The sequence below is a fragment of the Hordeum vulgare genome, chromosome 3H (genome assembly GCF_904849725.1).
Source record: "Hordeum vulgare subsp. vulgare chromosome 3H, MorexV3_pseudomolecules_assembly, whole genome shotgun sequence".
Classification (NCBI taxonomy): domain Eukaryota; kingdom Viridiplantae; phylum Streptophyta; class Magnoliopsida; order Poales; family Poaceae; genus Hordeum; species Hordeum vulgare.
This window is the reverse complement of record NC_058520.1, coordinates 241,391,350-241,397,349: the sequence shown is the minus strand read 5'-3', so window position 1 is coordinate 241,397,349 and position 6,000 is coordinate 241,391,350.

Below are 6,000 nucleotides of genomic sequence, written 5' to 3'. Positions count from 1 at the left end.
TAGGCGAGACTGCTAAGGTGGTTGCCTAATCATAGAATTGCATTACAACTCAAGTGTAATGACCATTCATATTGGTCGTAATCGGCTAGAAATGAGGCACGGACCAGGGCTGCATGCTTTATGACCATTTCATGTAAGGAAATTGCGACCTTTCTTACCGAAATGGTCATTACGATTTAGGGTTTGGAGCCCCCCCTCACAATTTATGACCATTTATTCTAGGGTTACTGACAGAAGGTCACAAATTTACATATTTCTTGTAGTGTAGGATCATACTTATCCTTTTGGGGAACAAACTTCGGGTTGGGGTATTAACCTTCTTCCCATTCAACTCCATTGGTATTGAAGTAGCCAATGTCTTAATTCTTTCGATGTCCTCTGTGTTTGCGTATAATCTTCTCGAATTGCGTACTTTAGGTAAGACTCTTGAAGACACCTCTCTCTATAATTCCTTTCAATAAACTGTTTTCTTGCTCAAGTGTAACTTGGCTAAGAGAATCATTAGTGGAATCAAGAGAGCTACTAGCAACAACATCATTAGAATTAGCATTAGTGTTGTTGTTATTGGATGAAGAACCTTTCTTGCCTTTCTTACTAATTTGATTAGATTTAACTTGTGGAACAAAAGTAGACAAGACTAGTCATTTGGCTAGATAAGGAGAACTCTTCTTTAGAAGATCATCATTGATTGCTTTTAGAAACTCATGCTCTTGCTCTGAATTTAGCTTCTCGAAGCATAGCTTCTCATGAGTTCTTGCAAGCTCTCTATGATCTTCTATATCAGATTCATGGGCTAACTTAAGAGTGTTTAATTCTTTAGTTAACACTCAATCTCCTTCTTATCATCATCACACGACTTATCTTGACTAACATGATTATCATCAAGTTCATTTTCATTGATGTCACTAGTTTTATCAAAGAACAAGTCATCATCTCCTAGTAAGTCATTCTCATCACTATTAAAGTTAAAGTACTCGGGGTGCGATAACTTGGGGCCTTTATCCATGAAGTTGTTTCCGATTCCTTCATTTGGTGAATCAAATATGTTGCAGGAGTTGGAGGATACGAGTGCAAGACCGACAACACCTTCATCTTGACTATGGTCGGAGTTGGTGGTAGCTTCTCTCGGATTGGTTATCAGATTCGGAGCTAGATACACATTCACCAACATGATTTTGATGTCTTCTTCTTGAGTGGCTCTTGGTGTACTTGTCCTTCTCCGATTCCTTCCTTCTTCGGGAGGGTCTTCATTCATAACGATCTTCTCTACTCCCTTTCTCTCTTTGGGATGACTCATCTCTCGAGGTTCGTCTTCTAGGTGACTCCCTTCTTCTTATTTTGTGTGTGGGGGGGCACCCATTGGAGTAGTGCCTAGGCCTTCCACAATTGTAGGAGTTTCAGTCACGACTAGATGAACGCTTCTCTTCATATCTTGAGTTGGAGCTTCTCTCTTTGCCTTTACTCTTGTAGAACTTGTTGAATTTCCCAGCCATGAGGCTTATCTCTTCATTGGTGACAAGGTTGTCATTTGAAGTAGTGAGAGTATCACTTGAAGCTTCGTAAGCACCGCTTGACTTGTTTTGAAGCTCTTCTTTGTCCTTGAGTGAAATTTCATGAACAAAAATCCTTCCAATGACTTCCGTTGGCTTGAGATGTTTGTAGTTTGGCATCATTTGGATTAATGTGCACACGGTGTCGTACTTTTCATCCAAGGCTCTAAGGATCTCTTGATGATGAATTTATCGGTCATCTCTTTGCTTGCTAAGACACCAATCTCATTTGTTTTGAGAGCAAGCCTAGAGTACATATCAATGACTCATTCACCATCCTTCATCTTAAACTTGTCAAGCTAACTTTGTAGCACATCCAACTTAAATTCCCTGACGGATTCGGTACCTTCGTGCATATCAACCAAAGTGTCCCAAATTTCCTTGGCATTCTCAAGACGGCTAATCTTGTTGAACTCTTTGGGGCCTAGGCACATTAATAGAATGTCTCATGCTTGGGCGTTGTATTGCAACATCTTCAATTCTTGTGTGGACGCTTCACGATCTGGTTCCCTTCCATCACCAAAGAATTCACCTTGCAAATCAACACAAACAACAGCCCATACGACGGGGTTATGACCAAGAATATGCATTTTCTTCTTATGCTTCCAACTAGAAAAGTTTGTACCATCAAAGTGTGGACCTATACGGTGGTACTTTCCCTCACTAGACGCCATAGTGTCCTAGGTTGTGAAACCAATGCAATGGAGACCAAAGCTCTCTTACCACTTGCAGGATCCGAAGTATGTCTAGATGGGGGATGATTAAACTACTTGACCAAATAAAAACTTAGCCTTTTCCACTTTTAGTTGTGGGCAAGTTTTAGCAATTGTAGAAAGTCAAGAACACCCTACACATGCAAGTCTAAGAGTATAGCACTCGAAAGTAAAGACTTGCGCATGTAAATAGGAGGGTATGGATAGGAAGATCAAACACAAAGATTGACACGACAATTTTTGACGTGGTTCCGATAGGTGGAGGTATCATACGTCCACGTTGATGGGGACTTCAACCCACAGAGGGTAATGGCCGCGCGAGCCCACGGAGGGCTCAACCCACGAAGGGTCCACAGAGAAGCAACCTTCTCTATTCCGTCACGGCTTACGTCCACGAAGGACTAGCCTCACTCGGGGTAGATCTTCACGAAGTAGGCGATCTCCTTGCCCTTACAAACTTCTTGGTTCAACTCCACAACACGAAGCAGGAGGCTCCCAAGTGACACCTAACAAATCTAGGAGAGACCACTCTCCAAAAGGTAATAGATGCGATAGTACGATGAACTCATTGCTCTTGTGCTTCAAAAGATAGTCTCCTCAACACTCAATCGCTCTCTCACATATTTGTCTTGGGTAGAAGAGATTGATTGGGTGGAAAGCAACTTGGGGAGGCTAGAAATCAAGATTCAAATGGTAGGATTGGAATATCTTGATCTCCACACATGAGTAGGTGGCTCTCTCTCAGAAAAATAAATATGAAAAGTGTTGAGTCGTTCTGAGTGCTTTCTCTTTGAATAAGAGGTGGTCGAGGGGTATACCTAGGCATCTCCAAGAATCCAACTATTACAACATTTTTGCCCAAATCGATGACACCGAAGTGAAACTCAGTGGCACCGACTAGTGCAAAATGTGGCAATTTTTGTCTTTTCAGTGAGACCGATATATAAATCTCGATGGTACCGATTTTGGCTGGCCTAGTCGGTTTCCACAACTCGGTGGGACTGATTCTCAAAATTCAGAATTTCCAAATTTTAAGAAGTTGGTTACCTGAGCCGGAGGCACTAGTTTCGGTTGCACCATAATGGCACTTGGTGTCACCGAGATACTAGGGTTTGGCATGGGATCTCCATGAGGTAAAACTTGGTATGGCCGAATGGAAAAAGTTGGTGGCACCGAATTTTGGACTTTGTGAATTTTGACAGAATATTTGTGGGAGAATTTCATGAGTATTTTTTATGGCTAACTCTAAGCACTTGAGCAACCAGATCATCATAGTCACTTCATCCCCTTTTAATAATATTGGGTTTTTATGGATTCAATGTGATTTCTCACAAAGTATAAAATGCACTCTTCAAGCTTGTTGTCAATAGATGTTCCTTGCATCTAGGGGTTCTCGTGACAATCCTTAGCTAATGCATCATTAAAATTTTTCTGAAATATACTAGATGGAATCATTAGATCAATGACACATATGTTGTTATTACCAAAATCACCTTAGGGAGAAGTTGTGCTTTCACCTGGCCCGACACTAACGTTCGTCGACATCACCGACCGAGACAACGATGACAAGGATGCCCAGGGCAACACGCCTCCTAGTTTTCATCTTTATTAATGTTTCTCTACTATTAAAGGGGGATCCGCCGTGTGTAGTGATGGTTCGACCTCCTTCTATCTCCCCCTCCCAACTCTAACGTTGTTACTCTCCCACCCACGTTCCCCCATCGATTTTTATTCAACCCTTCAAAAACCAGTCAGTTTAATTAAAAAAATCTCTTTCTCCCCCTGCGACTGGAAAATCCGTTGGCACCTCCCCGTGCACGACTAAAAATCGGGATAACCATGCCACAGCTACGCACATCCATGATCGAAAACCCCACGAACACACGTCCAACTCCCAGGCCCCAACTTCCCCACTCTGTCGCTCCTGTCGCTCCCCTCCTCGCCAACCCTCATCTGAGTATGGCCAATCCATGCCTCTCGCCACCCTTCTCGTCCGCCTCATGGCCACGGTGGCCACGGTCCTTGCCGCGAACGGCGCTTCCCCGCCCCCATGATCTTCCCTCGTCTCTATAGAATTTTTGGTCTCTGCACCGCTTTTGTCTTCGCCTTCGGTTTCACCCTGTCCAGATTTGTTTCTCGACACCGCTCTGCCGGTCGACCTTCCTTTTCTCGTTGTGCAGTGATACGTCTCCAACTTATCTATAATTTTTTATGGTTCCATGCTATTATCTTCTCAAACTTTGGATGTTTTGTATGCCTTTTATATCTTTTTTGGGACTAACTTATTAACTCAGTGCCAAGTGCTAGTTCCTGTTTTTTCCGAGTTTTTGACCCTTTTCAGAGGAGAATATTAAACGGAGTCCAAACGGAATAAAACCTCCGAAAAGATTTTTTTTCCGCAACAGAAGATACACAGGGAGCGTGAGAACCAAGGGAGAGGCCACCAGGGGAGGCCACAAGCCCCCTAGGCGCGGCCAGGGGGCGCACCTAGCCGGCTGGTGGGCCCCCTGTGGCTCGTCTGCCCTACTTCTTCCGCCTATAAATCTCCGAAAAATCCAAAACCACGGGAGAGATCCACGAAAATACTTTTATCCCATCTAGGCCACGTTCTGGTGCCCTGCCGGAGGGGGATTCAGATACGGAGGGTTTCTTCATCAACACCATTGCCTCTCCGATGATGCGTGAGTAGTTCACCATAGACCTTCGGGTCCATAGCTAGTAGCTAGATGGCTTCTTCTCTCTCTTGGATCTTCAATACAAAGTTCTCCATGATCTTCATGGAGATCTATCCGATGTAATCTTCTTTTGCGGTGTGTTTGTCGAGATCCGATGAATTGTGGATTTATGATCAGATTATCTATGAATCTTATTTGAGTTTCTTCTGATCTCTTATATCCATGATTTCATATCCTTGTAATTCTCTTCGAGTTGTGGATTTTGTTTGGCCAACTTGATCTATGATTCTTGCAATGGGAGAAGTGCTTGGTTTTGGGTTCATACTGTGCGGTGACCTCACCCAGTGACAGAAGGGGTAGCAAGGCACGTATCGTGTTGTTGCCATCAAGGGTAAAAAGATGGGGTTTACATCATTGGTTTGAGTTTATCCCTCTACATCATGTCATCTTGCTTAAGGTGTTACTCTGTTCGTCATGAACTCAATACACTAGATGCATGCTCGATAGCGGTCAATGTGTGGAGTAATAGTAGTAGATGCAGAAAGTATCGGTCTACTTGTCTCAGACGTGACGCCTATATGTATGATCATTGCCTTAGATATCGTCATGACTTTGCGCGGTTCTATCAATTGCTCGACAGTAATTTGTTCACCCACCTTAATATTTGCTATCTTGAGAGAAGCCTCTAGTGAACACTATGGCCCCCTGGTCTACTTCACATCATATTTTCAGCCTTACACTTTTACTTCGTTGCACTTTCCACCTTCAGATATCTCTTTGCAATCAATCTTGAAGGGATTGACAACCCCTTTATAGCGTTGGGTGCAAGCTCGTTTGTGTTTGCGCAGGTACTCTGGACACTTGGCTTGATTCTCCTACTGGATTGATACCTTGGTTCTCAAACTGAGGGAAATACTTACTGCTACTGTGCTGCATCACCCTTTCCTCTTCAAGGAAAAAACCAACGCAAGCTCAAGAGGTAGCATGCAGCATCGCAAGGACCTTGGGCTCCCGCGCTCTCCACTATCCCCGCTCGCACTCCCGCTCCTGAACAACATGTGT